This window comes from Papio anubis, chromosome 19, assembly GCF_008728515.1.
Source record: "Papio anubis isolate 15944 chromosome 19, Panubis1.0, whole genome shotgun sequence".
NCBI classification, from domain to species: domain Eukaryota; kingdom Metazoa; phylum Chordata; class Mammalia; order Primates; family Cercopithecidae; genus Papio; species Papio anubis.
Genome location: NC_044994.1, coordinates 13,406,972 through 13,424,171, shown reverse-complemented (window position 1 = coordinate 13,424,171; position 17,200 = coordinate 13,406,972). Strand labels below are relative to the sequence as shown.

The 17,200-nt window shown below is 42.4% G+C and overlaps 1 protein-coding gene across 4 annotated transcripts in view; it reads right to left on the bottom strand.

Moving 5' to 3' along the window:
- GREB1L (GREB1 like retinoic acid receptor coactivator) overlaps window positions 1-16,996 on the bottom strand; it is a 295,664-nt gene extending 278,668 nt beyond the window's left edge. For 2 of the 4 annotated variants that reach the window (XM_031658933.1, XM_031658934.1), the window contains exon 1: window positions 16,831-16,915. The gene's annotated coding sequence lies outside the window, so the exon portion shown is untranslated. Of the gene's footprint in view, window positions 1-16,830 lie in introns of all 4 variants that reach the window. The other 2 variants (XM_031658935.1, XM_031658936.1) reach the window with 2 other exon arrangements.
- Window positions 16,997-17,200: the final 204 nt, after the last annotated feature.

The following is a 17,200-nucleotide window of genomic DNA, read 5'->3' as shown; positions in this document are numbered from 1 at the left end:
GCCATGTATTACACTGTTCCATCACAGTTCTCACTCTGAAGGCAGAAGTTGAGATAATGCATACCACTGGCTCAGAGGTCTTTATGATGACATAAAACCTTAAACATTTAGAATACCTGAAATACCCTAACCAGACACGCATGTGCAGACTCTGAAAAATCTTCAGTAGATTATGCAAATGGTCCATTTAATACCTACCGATATGAAACAATTCTGATACAACTTTTGACCAACAATACTGTAAAAAATACCACAGCTAGTATTTGATTGCTCCATTAAAATGCACAAGTGGGGAAAAGGTTATTTTTACATGGTCTAATTTTTCCAGAAAAGAACTTGGTAACATTTTTAATTGGGAGGCAAACACTTAAAACTAATTGCGGCCGGGCACCGTGGCTCATGCCTGTAATCCCAGCACTTTGGGAGGCCGAGACAGGCGGATCACGAGGTCAGCAGATCGAGACCATCCTGGCTAACACGGTGAAACCCCGTGTCTACTAAAAATATAAAAATACAAAAAATTAGCTGGGCATGGTGGTGGGCACCTGTAGTCCCAGCTACTTGGGAGGCTGAGGCAGGAGAATGGCTTGAACCCAGGAAGCAGAGGTTGTAGTGAGCCGAGATCTCACCACTGCACTCCAGCCCGGGCAACAGAGTGAGACTCCATCTTAAAGAAAAAAAAACAAACAAACTAATTCCTACTCTCTAATAAAGTCTGAGACTTGTCATTCAAATTCAATAGGTCTAATGAGGAAAAATAACTAACACTTCCTGAGAGGTTTTTTTTTTTTTTTTTTTTTTGAGGCAGACTCTCGCTCTGTCACCCAGGCTGGACTGCAGTGGCGCCATCTCGGCTCACTGCAATCTCTGCCTCCCGGATTCACGCCATTCTCCTGCCTCAGCCTCCCCAGTAGCTGGGATTACAGGCGTGTACCAACACACCCGGCTAATTTTTGTATTTTTAGTAGAGACGGAGTTTCACCATGTTGGCCAGGCTTGTCTTGATCTCCTGAACTCAAGTGATCCGCCCGCCTCGGCCTCCCAAAGTGCTGGGATTACAGGCATGACTGGGAGTCTATTTTGTACCAGCCATCATGCTTGGCAGCGTTGATTCATTATCTCAGAAATGTGACCTGTTTTGGAATCAAATTATGTGGCAACTGTCTCAGAGTAAAAAATATCAAGTGTCTCAGGAAGGCAATTATTTGCTCAATAGAGATTTTATTCTTAATAGATTAGATTGATTTTTGTACCATAAGGTAATGAGCTTACCAGAGAATGTAGTTGTTTTCACATCAGTTTGTGAAATTATGCACAAAGAGAAATATTCCTCACCTTAGAACTAAGTGAGTTGCTGCTAGTCATGACTACCCTGTTAATATTCCAACTTGATCATTCATGGTGCTCCAATTTGTGAAAATGCACACCTAGCTATTCCCTAATGTTGCCAAGACCTTAACCTCCTGCTCCAGCGATTTTCAGGCCATTATTAAGTCATCAAAGTAGAGCAGCCAGAACAGCTACCTGAATTCTCTATTAATCAGGAGAAGGGCCGGGCGCGGTGGCTCAAGCCTGTAATCCCAGCACTTTGGGAGGCCGAGACGGGCGGATCACGAGGTCAGGATATCGAGACCATCCTGGCTAACAGGGTGAAACCCCGTCTCTATTAAGAAATACAAAAAAAAAAAAACTAGCCGGGCGAGGTGGCGGGCGCCTGTAGTCCCAGCTACTCGGGAGGCTGAGGCCGGAGAATGGCGTGAACCCGGGAGGCGGAGCTTGCAGTGAGCTGAGATCCGGCCACTGCACTCCAGCCTGGGCGACAGAGCGAGACTCCGTGTCAAAAAAAAAAAAAAAAATCAGGAGAAGAACCCTGGTTCAAGTGCAGAGTTCATTTGCCACAGAAAGGTGCTTTATCAACTATGGCTTCAGAAGTTTGACTAGTTTATGTTCTACAAAGAGAATCAAAAGATCAGAGCACTTTAAAATAGCCATTTTTTAAAATGATGCAAATTTATTATGGGGAACATCCTCATATACTACTTGTTAGAAATATAACCAAGATTTTCAGGTTTATTTCCAACAAATAAAATTAAGAAAAAAAAATTACAGAAATACTCTATCATCCATATTCAATACTGCAGACAGTATGATGATTTTCAAAGAACTGCCAAGTAAATATACTACAGATTGACAATTCTGTAGAATGTAATTAAGCAGTCAATACTTCATATTTACTATGCACCCAACTTTATATTCAACATGTTGGAAAATACAAGTGATAATATGTCATAGTACCTCCTCTTAAAAGGTTTATGCTCTAATATTCAGGAAAAATACTTTGAGACAATTAGAGAATATTAATATCTATAATGAAATTCTAAAACTTTATATATAAACTATGAATGCTATACAAGTCTAGAGAAGGAGAAAATTAATGAAAACTCCAATGGTCAGTATATTTCCATAAAAGAAAGAAACAAAACTAGATCTCAAAGCAGTGTTCTTCATCTTTATTGGGCATGAAAGTGGCTCAGGGCCTATTCCTAGGGCTCTGAATCTGCATTTAAACAGCATCTCAAACAGTTGATTTTCATTTAGGTGGTCCATAGTTTGGCAAACACTGTGTAAATAATAGGTATGATTTGTAAGAATTTCTTTTATTATTATTATTTTTTTTTTTTTTTTTTGAGATGGAGTCTCTCTCTGTCGCCCAGGCTGGAGTGCAGTGGTGTGATCTCGGCTCACTGCAAGCTCCGCCTCCCAGGTTCACGCCATTCTCCTGCCTCAGCCTCTCCAGTAGCTGGGACAATAGGCGCCCGCCATCACGCTCAGCTAATTTTTTTGTATTTTTAGTAGAGACGGGGTTTCACCGTGTTAGCCAGGATGGTCTCGATCTCCTGACCTCGTGATCCACCCGCCTCGGCCTCCCAAAGTGCTGGAAATACAGGCGTGAGCCACCGCTCCCGGCCCTATGATTTGTAAGAATTTCTAGAGCAGTGCTGTCCATCAGAACTTCCTGTGATTATGGAAATGTTCTATTCCTTCACTATCCAGTACAGTAGCCACTTGATCACATGACTACTGAAGTGGGACTTGTATGCCTAAGGAACTAAATTTTAAATTTTAATTAAAATAGCCACATCAGCTCTAATAAACAGCGAGAACTTTCTAAGATAGTGAAATATAACATGTGTCAAGGCACAGGTAGGAATGCACATGAGCAGGATAGACAGGCAGGAGAAACAATTGATTGGCCTGTCTAGAATAGAGGTTTTATATTAAATTATCATGGGGTCAGATTATGAAGAGCCTTGAAGGGAACTAAGGAAATTCAATTTTATAGCACACATTACTGGTTGCCTAATCAAGCCATTTCCTGATCTTCTTCAATATTAACAACCCCACAGTTTGTACATGTTTACCTCAAAGAACAGACCCTTCCCCAGGCTCTGGAGTAAATCTTGAATATTCTACCTCAGTTATGGTAATCCCACTTTCCTTGTCAGTGACTGGCTGACGCATGACCATGCAGTGAAGTCTCACCAAGATTTGGGACATCAATGTATGTAGGTAAATTCTTTTAAAAGCATTTAGCCTGAATATAAAGAGCCTTTTTCTGACTCCAGTCAAAGCTGTGTGAGGATCTGAGTTGTGTGTGCTGCAAATATCTTGGGACAGTGAAAAGACAAGCTGGAAGACAAACACCAACAAGCTGAGAATGGTGGAGAATGACCAAAAGAATCTTGGTCCTTGAGGACATTGTCAAGCACCCAAATTAACCCAAGAATTGCAGTGCCCTTCCTGCCACCCTGAGAAATGTTGGTGATATAACAAATTTATTACTGTTTAATACCTTTAGTTTTTCGTGGTTTTTTTTTTTACATGCAGCTGACAGCATAAGACTGGGGTGTTAATGTTTAAGGTAACACCCTTTGGGAAATGCTAAGGGAGGCAACTGGTACCTATAAAAGACACTGGATCATTTGGAGAATGATACAAAACAATGTTCAAGGATTAAAAATGACACACACGAAAAACAGAAAGTAGAGTCAAGCAGACCAGCTTAAAAAGTCCAAAAGCTGGCCGGGGGCGGTGGCTCAACCCTGTAATCCCAGCATTTTGGGAGGCCAAGACGGGCGGATCACGAGGTCAGGAGATTGAGACCACCCTGGCTAACACGGTGAAACCCCATCTCTACTTAAAAAAATACAAAAAATCTAGCCGGGCGAGGTGGCGGGCGCCTGTAGTCCCAGCTACTCCGGAGGCTGAGGCAGGAGAATGGCGTGAACCCGGGAGGCGGAGCTTGCAGTGATCTGAGATCCGGCCACTGCACTCCAGACTGGGCGACAGAGCCAGACTCCATCTCAAAAAAAAAGTCCAAAAGCAGCTGGGCATGGTGGCTTATGTGTGTAATCCAGCATTTTGGGAGGCCGAGGCAGGCTGATCACCTGAGGAAAGGAGTTCGAGACCAGCCTGGCCAACATGGCGAAACCTGTCTCTACTAAAAATACAAAAATTAGCTGGGTGTGATGAAGCGCACCTATAATCCCAGCTATTCGGGAGGCTGAGATAGGAGAATCGCTTGAACCCGGGAGGTGGAAGCTGCAGTGAGCCAAGATCATGCCACAGCACTCCAGCCTGGGAGACAGAGTGAGACTCTATATCAAAAAACAAAAAACAAAAACCAAAAAAAAACCCTGAAAGCCCGGACAGCAAAGTGACACCCTATCTCCACAGAAAGTTTTTCAAATTAGCCAGGCATAGTGGTACACACCTGTAGTCCCAGCTACTCAGAAGGCTGAGGCAGGAGGATCCTTTGAGCCCAGGAGTTCGAGGCTGCAGTGAGCTGATTGTGCCACTGCACTCCAGCCTGGGTGACACAGCAAGATCCTGTCTCTAAGAAAAAAAAAGCCTAGAAGTCAAAGTTACCAAAAGATTTGGGAAATATTAGGGAAACCATATTAGCAGTATGTAAAATCATTAATGCATATAGATAAATACTTGAAGCAGAACTGTAGTAACAGTTCACTTTCTAAGGACGGTAGAATTACAAGTAATGTTTCTTTTTCTGATTTGTTAATATTATTCTCATATGCTACTATTTCTATTTAAAATCTAAACACATTACATATAATCTCTCTAAATGTTATATATTCGGTTTTTGAAAACGAGAAAAAATTCTTGAAATAGGTAAGCATGATGGCTTACACCTATAATCCCAGCACTTTGGGAGGCCAAGGCGGGTGGATCACCTGAGGTCAGGAGTTCAAGGCCAGCCTGGCCAACACGGTGAAACCTCAACTCTATTAAAAATACAAAAATTAGCCAGGTTTGGTGGCACATGCCTGTAATCCTACCTACTCGGGAGGCTGAGGCAGGAAAATCTCTTGAACCAGGGAGTCGGAGGTTGCAGTGAGCCAAGATTGCACCATTGCACTCCAGCCTGGGGAACAGAGCAAGACTACGCCTCAAAAAAAAAAAATTCTTGAAATATGTTTTCTCTATATTAGTTGCAATTATAAGTATAAGAAGACACTGTGAAACAATATGGTAAACCAGAAAACATGCAGGACTAGTTTAGTGACCTTGGGCAAGTCAAGTAAACCCTGCAGTGTTTTCCTCTCAGGGTAGATTGATCTATGCCTCTAAAATTCAACAAAGCTCTGTCTTAAAACAGAAGGAAACCCTTTTGAATACAAATGGGCAATTGATATCAAAATTAAATTTTCTAAGCTCTGTTCTCATCATTTGGCTTATGAGCTAAGACTGAAAGAAAATAAAAGTCAATCTCCCTCAAATTATCTGAGCAAACAGGAAATCCTGGGGAATTATAAAACATAAAAATTATAAAAACTTTAAAAAAACTTTCTTTTTTGGGGGGTGGGGAGGGACAGTCTCACTCTGTCACCCAGGCTAGAGTGCAGTGGTGCTCACTGCAACCTCCGCCTCCCAGGTTCAAGCTATTCTCCTGCCTCAGCCTCCCGAGTAGCTGGGATTACAGGCACCTGCCACGATGGCCAGCTAATTTTTGTATTTTTAGTAGAGACAGGGTTTCGCCACGTTGGCCAGCTGGGTTTGAACTGCTGATCTCAGGTGATCCGCCCACCTCGGCCTCCCAAAGTGCTGGGATTACAAGCGTGAGCCACTGTGCCCTGCCACTTTAATATAACTTTCTTTCTTTTTCTTCCAGATGGCGTTTCGCTCTTGTTGCCCAGGGCTGGAGCGCAATGGCTCACCGCAACCTCCACCTCCCTGGTTCAAGCGATTTTCCTGCCTCGGATAATAGGCATGCGCCACCATGCCAAGCTAGTTTTGTATTTTTAGTAGAGACGGGGTTTCTCCATGTTAGTTAGGCTGGTCTCGAACTCCCAACCTCAGGTGATCTGTCCACCTCAGCCTCCCAAAGTGCTGGGATTACAGGCATAAGCCACCACACCCAGCCTAATATAACTTTCAAACAAGTGTTTCTGCACAGATTTTTCAAAGAATAAACTAATTCTGGAAATTTTAATGTTGATTGAAGTTCTATAGTAATATCAAGTAGGTATCAAGTGATAGTTTACTATTATTTGTAACTTGCATTTCTAAATAACTAATAAGGCTAAGCATTTTAATACTTATTTACCATTTGGACTAGCGGTTCTGTGAATAGCTAGTGTTAATGTTTGCAAAATACTTCAAAATTATGTCTCATAAAATATTTTATTACCATTTTATAAGAGAGTTCTTTATAAACTAGAGATGGTAAACTTTTTTTTTTTTTTTTGAGATGGAGTCTCGCCCTGCCTCCCAGGCGGGAGAGCACTGGCGCAATCCCGGCTCACTGCAACCTCCGCCTCCTTGGTTCAACCATTTCTCCTGCCTCAGCCTCCTGAGTAGCTGGGATTACAGGCATGCGCCACCACTCCCGGCTAATTTTTGTATTTTTAGTAGAGACGGGGTTTCACCATGTTGTTCAGGCTGGTCTTGTACTCCTGACTTTGTGATCTGCCCACCTTGGCCTTCCAAAGTGCTGAGATTACAGGTATGAGCCACTGCACCCAGACGAGATGGTGATCTTTTATTTGCATATGGTACAGATATTTTCCCCCCATCTATCACGTCTATGGTATGTATTTATGGTTCTTTTTTACTTTACAAAAATGTTTTTAAATTGTGTTATCACATGTCTGTCTTTTAATATATAGCTCTTGTTTCTTGCTTGGCTTAAATAAATGCCCTTCAATGAAGTAATGGTTATTTAATTGTGGAATACATATGCTATAGATTATTTTTATAGGATATTGTATAATAATTTATAAAATAAAGACAAGCTATACCAGTTAACTTAAGAATTATATTCCTCATGTTTTATTATTAGGTGAAAATTAGAAAGATATGATAGTACATATACAGTACTAAAATATATACAAGGGGACATGATCATGGAAAAAGTTGTAACAACATAAATAGATCAGTGACATTGTTGAAGTAAAAAGAAAGGGGAAAGGGAAAAGACAGTCCTCAAATTTTTAAAAAAGTAACTACAGTTTTCGTTTGTTTGTTTGTTTTTAGAGATAGAGCCTCATTACATTGCCCAGGCTGGTATCGAACTCCTGGCTTCAAGTGATCCTCCTCCCACTTTGGCCTCCCAAAGCACTAGGATTACAGACATGAGCCACTGTGCCTGGCCTACAAGTTCTTAAAAAAGCATAACATGATCCTATTTATGTAAGAATATTTATATTGATTATATATAAATATGCATAGAGATGCACAAAAGAATGGCTACCAAAATGTTGTGATGTTTGACTTAGTGTGGTTAGATTTCAAGAAGAAAAAAGGAAGAAGAAAGGAAACAAGAGGAAAAGAAAGAAAACATGAGAAAAAAAGAGATATAAATGCGCCTTTTCCAAAAAACAGAACAGACTGTATGGGTGAGAGGCAGAACTCTCAAGTGAAAAGGTTCCCCCATCCTCTGATGTGGATACAAATTATGGTAACAGCCTCAGAGTTCCCTGAATACCCCAAAAAGATATACATGTTAACTTATATTCGTATCCATTTAAATTGGTTTAAAAATACAGAGAGATATTATACCAATTACATCTTCTCTTCACACTGTAACCTATACAGGCAGAGGTGACAACTTTAAGTGCATCTGCTCTAAAAATAACTAAAATTACAAAATGATACATTTGAGTAGTAGTTCTAAGACCTGTGTCCATAGAAACCACCTGGGAAGACACTTAAAATGCACATTCATCCTCTGACTATGGCAGAAAAATTTTTTTAAATGCACATTCATGGGTCCCACCCTAGAAATTCTTATTAGTAGGTCTAGTGATCAATAATCCATATTTAACAAGCACCCCAAGCAAATGTGGCAGGAGGAACTGACAGATCATGCTGAAGAACAGCAAATTTCAAGATGTTTTCTCTTTACAAACTGATTAATCAAAGAATCTGAGAGTGTGGTGCACTAGAGAGAACAAAAAATTTGAAGTAAAAAGATACAGATTACCTCTCTGACCTAATCCCCATCAGCTCCCAGGCCTCCTAGTTGCCCCTCTAACAACCAGCTGAAACCCTCTTCCCCTAACCTTTCCAATGGCTCAGTTCCTCACCTCTTTGTGTCTTCACTCAGGTCACTTCTCAATGACACCTGTGGAAAATCGCAACCTCCAGCTTACTTTCTAATTCCCTTTCTGCTCTACTTTTCTCTCTTGCACTTCTATCTAAAAAACATAATGTTTTCCTCAATTTCTTTTGTTTATTGTTTGATTCTCCTAAGAACAGGGATATTTGTCACTTTCTTTTTTCTTTTTTTTTTAAGACGGAATTTTGCTCTTGTTGCCAGGCTGGAGTGTAATGGTGCAATCTCAGCTCACCGCAACCTCTGCCTCCAGGGTTCAAGTGATTCTCCTGCCTCAGCCTCCCAAGTGTCCCATGCCCGGCTAATTCTGTATTTTTTTTAGTAGAGACAGGGTTTCACCATGTTGGCCAGGCTGGTCTCAAACTCCTGACCTTAAGTGATCCACCCACCTTGGTCTCCCAAAGTGCTGGGATTACAGGCATGAGCCACCACACCCGGCTGGATATCTGTCACTTTTCTTCCCTGCAGCATCCCCAGCACCTAGAACAGTACCTGGATAGAGGTCAGATTTAATTTGGCCAAGATAAAACAACTGAAGCTTGAGCAATTCAGTGATAGAAGGCAGATACCACTAGTAAGCAGACAGTTTGTTAATAAAGATTTCTTCCTGGGTCCTGTCAGAGATTCTGATTCAGTAGGTTCGGGATGGGGCCTGAGATTCTGAATATCTAACAAGAATCCAGCTGATACGGATGTTATTTAGAGAGTTCTCAAGTGCCTCTGCTTATGTTTTAGTAAAAGTCAACCTATCCTACTATAAGAGCTATAGGCTAAAAAGGGAAAGCTCCGTCATACTCATGTGTGTTTGTGACAAAAGAAAAAGTGATCCCCAAACCCCTTGTAACTAAGCTATCTACCAAAATAAAAGATTCTACAATAGAAATAGTTTCACAACATATGTAACACTATTTTCATAGATATTTACTACAGCTTGATTTTTAATAACATGGTGTTTAGGTGGTTTCTAATTTTTTTACTTTCATAAATAATGTTTCAAGTGATATTTTTGCTATATGTCTTTGTGCATTTGTCTAATTGTTTTTCCTTTTTTTTTTTTTTTTTTTTTTTGAGGCAGAGTCTTGCTCTGTTGCCCAGGCTGGAATGCAGTGCCATGATCTTGGCTCACTGCAAGCTCCGCCTCCTGAGTTCACGCCATTCTCCTGCTTCAGCCTCCTGAGTAGCTGGGACTACAGGTGCCTGCCACCACGCCCGGCTACTTTTTTGTATTTTTAGTGGAGATGGGGTTTCACCACGTTAGCCAGGATGGTCTTGATCTCTTGACCTCGTGATCCACCCACCTCGGCCTCCCAAAGTGCTGGGATTACAGGCGTGAGCCACCATGCCTGGCCTGTTTTTTTCTAACAAATTCCAAAAAGGGAAATTTCCAAATCAAAGAGTTTAGACCAGCACTGTCCAACAGAACTTTCTCCAGTGATGGAAATGTTCTATACACAGTCCAACGTGGCAGCCACCAGCCATGAGCAACTATTGAGTGCTTGAAATGTAACTGGTATAACTGAGAGACTGCATCTCTGGTTGTATATAATGTTAATTAATTTACATTTAAATAGCCACATGTGGCTAGCAGCTACCATATTGGACAGGGCAGGTATAGACATTTAAAGTCTTGAAACATGATGCCAAATTACTCCCCAGAAAAGCTGTAATCATTTGCCATCAGTCTTAGTATAAGAACAACCATTTCTTTATCCAATTGCCAACATTAGATTTTATCAATCTACTGAATCTTTGTAATCTGAAAGTTAAAAAGTGTGTGATTTTAATATACATTTCTTTGATTATTAATAATGCTGAATGGGATGGTTTCTTCCGTCATCACACTCATTCAAATGCAAATACGTTCACCCATATTATTTAACTCAGGGGTTGGAAGTTATCTGGCTTCCAGATTATCAGGTCCATGTGTTTTCTTTAAAATGTATTGCCAACATTTAAATTCACATACAAATGTGAACTTCTAGCTTCACCTGAAAAATCAAATGGCCTAGCAACAGTGGCCCACAACCCCAAAAGGCAACAATCAGTGGAACCTTAGAAACTCTGCCACCCTCAGACTTTCTTGTCCACCAGAACTCACCACCTCTATTACTTTACAAGTGCCTTGCTTCACAACTCAGATTTACTGCTTCCATGCATCTGAGTTTACAATTCCTACCTGAATTAAATTTTGAGAGGTTAAAAGACAAATAGCAGCTAATAGTAACAGCTAATTTTCATTCCATGGTTAGCATGCAAAAATGATTTATGAGATTTCTGGATTATTTTATAACTAACATTTAACTATTAGGAGAATACGTTTTTATTGGGTGCTGAAGTTTCTTACTCCCTAGAACAGTGGTTCAGTATCAGAAGGGTTGTTAAAATGCAGATTGGTAGGCCTCATCCCCAGAATTTCTGATTCAACAGGTCAGAGTGGACCCCAAGAATCTGCATGTAACCTTAAGCTCCAAGTGCAACTCTACGTCAAGATGGGGTTTTCTCAAAGATATGGCCACTCCTAGAAGGGCAGTGACAATATAAATTTGTAGCTCCTTTTTTCTAAAATATGTCTACATTTATTATTTCATTTTATCTTCAAAATAAACCTATCCAGAAGGTTGGTAATTAGAGCAGTAATTGTTAATCCCATTTTACAGAAGAAAAGTAAAGCACAGGAGTTAAGAAAGTCTCCTAAGCACACAAAAAGTTGGAAGAGCCATAACAAGCAGGTCTCCTCCTAACTCCTAACCTTGGTAATATAGGCAAACACGGGAATACAGGACACAACTGGTGCTTGCTTCTGCAGACTGGCACCATAAAAATAGAACTATGACCAGGAACAGAGAAGACAATACAAGATATAGTTCACAAACATTTATCAAGTGATTATGTGTTAATCTATGCTAACATGGCTACAGTCCCTACTGTAGGGACTGCTAAAGATACTCATAAAGCATAGGGAAAAATAAAAATAAAATCTGAAACCACAACCTTGAAAAGATAGTGAATTCTCTACATCATAGACAGGTCAAAAACAACTGCACTGAAGGGTGGGGTGGTAGGGGCAAATACAGAGTTGGGTAGAAGAGAAGAGTCACTGTGGGACTCCACATCTGGACTTGAAGGAGTTGCTATCACCAGTCAGTCAAGAATGGGAGGGAAGAAAGCGTACACAATAGGGAGCCCTCCTGGGGCTCAACAACACAAAGAGCTGCTGTTATCCATGTTGGGTGTGTATTTGCCAAAAACATCAGGGCTGCTGGAACTCCAGAACTCACAAGGGCATGCGTTTTGTAGTCTAAATTACCTTGACTATGTAAGAACTCAAGTCAGTGGGCATAACTTCATTATCCATTTGTAGCCAAAAGATAACATGATTGGAGATCATAAATTTTCTCTCTGAGTTTTCCTCGAGTTTTGAGAAGCATTCCTAGTAAAATTCCAGCAAACTGTGATCAAAATAATACTAACTATAAATCAGCTCTTCAAGGAAGCTTGCATTTTCACTTAAATATTGTTTATATCTTAGTTAACAGCTACTTTTCTAAGAGTCAAAATAATAATAGTAATAGCTAGTAAATACTACCATAGACTGAAAATACAAGAAAACTACAATTAGTTTGAAAAAAGTCTATTGGAAAATTTGGTTCACGATTCATGAGTGGTGTAACTGACCATTCCTATATGTCCACTCCTTCTGGTCCAGCTCAAACTGACTGAGGTAATGAAACTTCTATCACTCAATTTGGAAAACTGCAGCAATATGGCAGAAAAAACGATCCCTCACTTTGTATAAGACCAAAGAAATGCAAATCAAAAGAAAGGTATAAAATGTTACACTGATCAAATTAGTAACAAAAATATGTTTTAACATAAGCACACACATAGATTGTTAATGACAGTATAAATTTATATAGTCCTTTTAGAAAGTAATGTGGAAATTACTGTAAATCTAGAAATTTCCTAACAAAAATAAGAGCTAACATTTATGTGTTTCATGTGTTATTGCTTTTTATCTTAACTTTAAAGAACTATTAGTGGGGCCGGGCGCGGTGGCTCACGCCTGTAATCCCAGCACTTTGGGAGGCCGAGGCGGGCGGATCACAAGGTCAGGAGATCGAGACCATGGTGAAACCCCGTCTCTACTAAAAATACAAAAAATGAGCCGGGCGCAGTGGCGGGCGCCTGTAGTTCCAGCTACTCGGGAGGCTGAGGCAGGAGAATGGCGTGAACCCAGGAGGCGGAGCTTGCAGTGAGCCAGGATCGCGCCACTGCACTCCAGCTTGGGCGACAGAGCGAGACTCCGTCTCAAAAAAAAAAAAAAAAAAGAACTATTAGTATCACCCATTTTACATCTTAGTAAGCTAAAGTTCTGAGAAAATAAATTACTTGTCCAATATTGCCAATGAGTAATGGAGCTAGGTTTAAACCTAGAACCTCTAATTTTAGAACCCACCCACTTACAACTACATTATACTATCCCTCCAGAAAAAAATGATCCTAAGGAAGTTAAGGGAAAAAGAAGAAAAGAAATAAAGTTACTTGTATAAGAATAGGCATTATAGGCGGGGCATGGTAGCTCATGCCTGTAATCCCAGCACTTTGGGAGGCTGAGGCGGGCAGATCACTAGGTCAGGAGATCCAGACCATCCTGGCTACCACAGTGAAACCCCATCTCTATTAAAAATACAAAAATTTAGCCGGGCGTGGTGGTGGGTGCCTGTAGTCACAGCTGCTCAGGAGGCTGAGGCAGAAGAATGGCGTGAACCCAGGTGGTGGAGCTCGCAGCGAGTGGAGATTGCGCCACTGCACTCCAGTCTGGGTGACAGAGCAAGACTCCGTCTCAAAAAAAAAAAAAATAATAACAATAACAATAATAATAGGCATTATGTTTTTTATGCTGGAAAATCAAAAATAAAAAGGTTTAAGTTAATAATGAACATCCATTGCATAAACTTTTATAAAATTATTATAAATAACGGGAAGCTATCGAAAAAATGTTTATAAAAAATCAGGGTGAAAATTATCTGCAATATAAAACATTTGTAAAAATATTCATTCATATGGCAAGATTGGGAAGGGCGCTGGAAAAAAAAACTATTACCTTTTTGAGGAATTTCACTACTGGTATTGAATTTTCTTTTGTTTCTGTCAGCTTTGTTCATCAATATTACTCTAAGTACCCTTACAAATATATTCTTCTAGTTCTTATTCTTAGGATTCCAAACAATTCCTAAAGAGAATTTATAATTCGTTTATATTAGACTTATTCAAAATAATTACATATGTTTCATCGGCAGTGCTTTTAGAAAGTTTTAGCTTTCAGTATGAGGTCTCTATCTTAACAACAACACTTTTTGCAATCACCGCTTACAGGGTACCTTTGAAATCCCTTAATTTAGACCATACATAGTGACTAAAATCAGCTAATTATTTTTACTTTCACAACCTTACAATCACTCCTCAACACCTGTCCCCATCATTAGCCCAAAGGCTGCAGGTACTTTACAAATTAGAAGTTTCCTAATAAGAACATACTCCCTAAGTGAATATTTATCAAGTAACTAAAATATCTTAGCTATAAGGGATGTTCATAATCTAAACACTTCAGAAAAGTATTAATTATGTCAAGTCTCTTTCAAGTAGGTAAAGTTTACTTCCACTTGACCAAAAAGAAGAGTTTGGTAAGAGTAATTTTCCTAAAAATGGCACCCTGAGCTGTGGGAATTCACTCTCCTTAGCCACACAAGGTGACATGCAGAGGCCCTCAGCCCAGTGTTTGGCCTCTATCAGCAACGTAAACACACATTCTGTGGGTAAGGAGAGTAGCTGTTCTCCTATGACATCAAACTCATAAGAGCAGGGATATAGTTTAAACATCTCTAACTTCCTCTTTATGAATCCACCATTCAGGAATGTTTTCTGTCACCCCACTCTCTAACATCCACAGTCCAAGGGTTATCTTTAGCCAGTTTTGGGACAACTATTTTAATCATAGAACTCTGGAGCTCGAAGGACCCTTAAAAATCAATTAGTTCAATTCCTTTATTTGAGTGGGAAACAACGTATCTCAAAAAAAGTTATGTTGTGTGGCGGGTTTGTGGCAAATCCAGGCCCAGAATTAAGGGATGCAACCAAACATCTTAAACTTGGCCTTCGTATTGATCCTTTACCACTAACATCTTTCTATTATGTCATGTCAATGGGAGTATATACACGTCCTTTCAGTGTTTTCAGATACACACTGCAGTAGACAAAGTAAACTACTACAGTTCTCATTCTCCACTTCATAAAGAATTCCAAAATGGAGAAAAAATTCAACAAAGATTGCAAAAACCAGTGTAGGGAAACTGGTGTGTGTGCGGGAGAAGATACTAGTTTAATAGTTTTGCTTTCCACTGCATACTGTTCTAAGATTTTTAGCCCTCTAATTGATATTTAAGGTAATAATTGTCCACATTTGGCTAAATAATCTCATGTCATCATGCGTGGGTATCAAGTTAATAGTCATCACCACGAATATACAGTTCAGTCTTATATTCAATCTCTTGTATATATCAATCTATAATGTAATTCCATTTTAATAGACTTACGGAAAGATATACAAAAAACGTGCAACAGTGGCTGCCTCTGAGAAAGATGAAGGCTTGTATGGAGGGGAGGAGAGAGGGCTTAATTTACACTGTATACTCTTCACTGTTGTTTGAAATGTTTTACCCTACTTACATTACTTTTCAGTATTCATTCATTAAACATTTTCCTCTTGAAATACATACCTATATGCATGTAATTGTATTACTAAATACTCAACTAATTTTTTTCTCTTTTAATTTTTCAGTATCATTCATAAAACCTCCCAGAAAATTTCAGCAAAGAACCACCACAGTCACAACGCTCAAAAGCAGAATTCCAGGATTTAAAGTCTAAAAACATATAGATGAATGAGAGGTTTTATTAAGGGGGATTGAGTTCAAAAACCTTCTGTGGGAAAGCTCTTCCCTGTATTTAAATGGCTAGGTTTAAAAATGTGAGTTAAGCAGGGATTCCCGCCTCGAGGCGGGACGGGGAGGGCGGGGGATTAAAAAAAAAAACAAAAAACAAAAAACCACCTTACGGTATGAAAAGCAAAAATTAAAATGTGGTTTCTATCTTCTCAGCCAGGGCCAGAGGGGAGCGTGGGGAGTATAAGGACCTTGGAACCGTCACGTTCACCAGAGAAAGGGGCAAGACTGAGGAGTTTCTCCAGGACCCGCAGCCTCGGTTAGAGGTAGCGGCCGTTCCGGGCAGATGAGTCGCGTTCGGGGATGTTCCTTGGACTCACGTAACTGAGAAACCCCACGCACTGAATCTCCACATGTAATTTCCTTTTAACGGATCTGGGAAGAGGGACGGCGGGAATGGATTTCCTTTAACGAGTCTCCCTCACCCTCCCCGGCCAGGGCGCACCTCACTCGCTGTCTGCTTGTGTCAGGGTCAGCTGTCAACACAACTCTTTGTGTCTCATTCGGAGTAAGAGTGGTCCTCAGCCATGCACAGAAAAATGGACACGCTGGCCGGAAGACACGCGCGCCCGCTTGTGACGAAGGGACATTTGGTGTGGAGAAAAAAAACCCACAGACACCCAGCGAGCGCCCAGCCACCTCTGGACGCTCTCAACTTTCCCAAGCTGAGCGCCATCCATCCTCTCCCCGCCACCTCCGCGACGCCCTACCTGTCGCCCGCCCGCCTGCCCGGCACCCCCCCACTGCCCCTGGGCTCGGGGAGACGGACCGGGCGCCCCTCGCCGCCTCTGCCTCGGGCCCCCCGCGCTGCTCGGCGCGCCGCAGCTCCCTCGTCCCACCCCCGGGCCGCCTCGCTCCCGCCACAAAGGCAGCGAGTAGAGCCCGGTGACAGGCCTTCGGCCTCTGGGCGCGGACAGCACGGCCGGGTCCCTTCGGTGGGCGACGCGAGGCTGCAGGGAGGGCGGGCGCGGCCCCCAGGCTGGCACTGGCGCTCCCTCGCCACCCGCACGCGCTCCGCTCACACCCCCGCTGCGCTTCCCATCCCTCCGGAAAAGTCCGCCGCGGCGCTTCCCCGCGCGGCCAGGGCGTCCAGCCCGCCAAAGGGCAGCTCCTGCCGGTCACAGGCGAGCTCCCGCGCCCGGTTCGCGACCTCTCACCCCCCGCCCGCGCCCCGGAGTCCCCGCGGCCGCTCACCTGGCCCTGGCGGCGCGCGAGGGCAGAGGACTGGGGGTGGCCCTCGGCTCGGCCGGGCTGGTCTCCCCACCCCCAGTGCCGTTCCCTGCGCCGCGCTGCGCTGCGCTCCGCTCCGCTCCGCTGCTCCGGTCGCCCGCCTCCGAGGTGCTAGCGCCGCCGGCGGCTGGCGTCTCTCTGGCAGGCGCGCGGTCCGCGCGCTCAGTTCCCCGGGGCGGAGCGAGGCGGCGGCCGCCGCAGCCGGAGGCGGATTCCTCAGGTGCTGCCCCTCCCGCCGGCCCTGGCCTCCGCGGCTGGGACCCCCGCGCCCCCTCCCCCCGCCCGGCCTCTCGCCTTCCCGCTGCCTCGGGGCCCGCGAGTGGCTTTTGGGGGT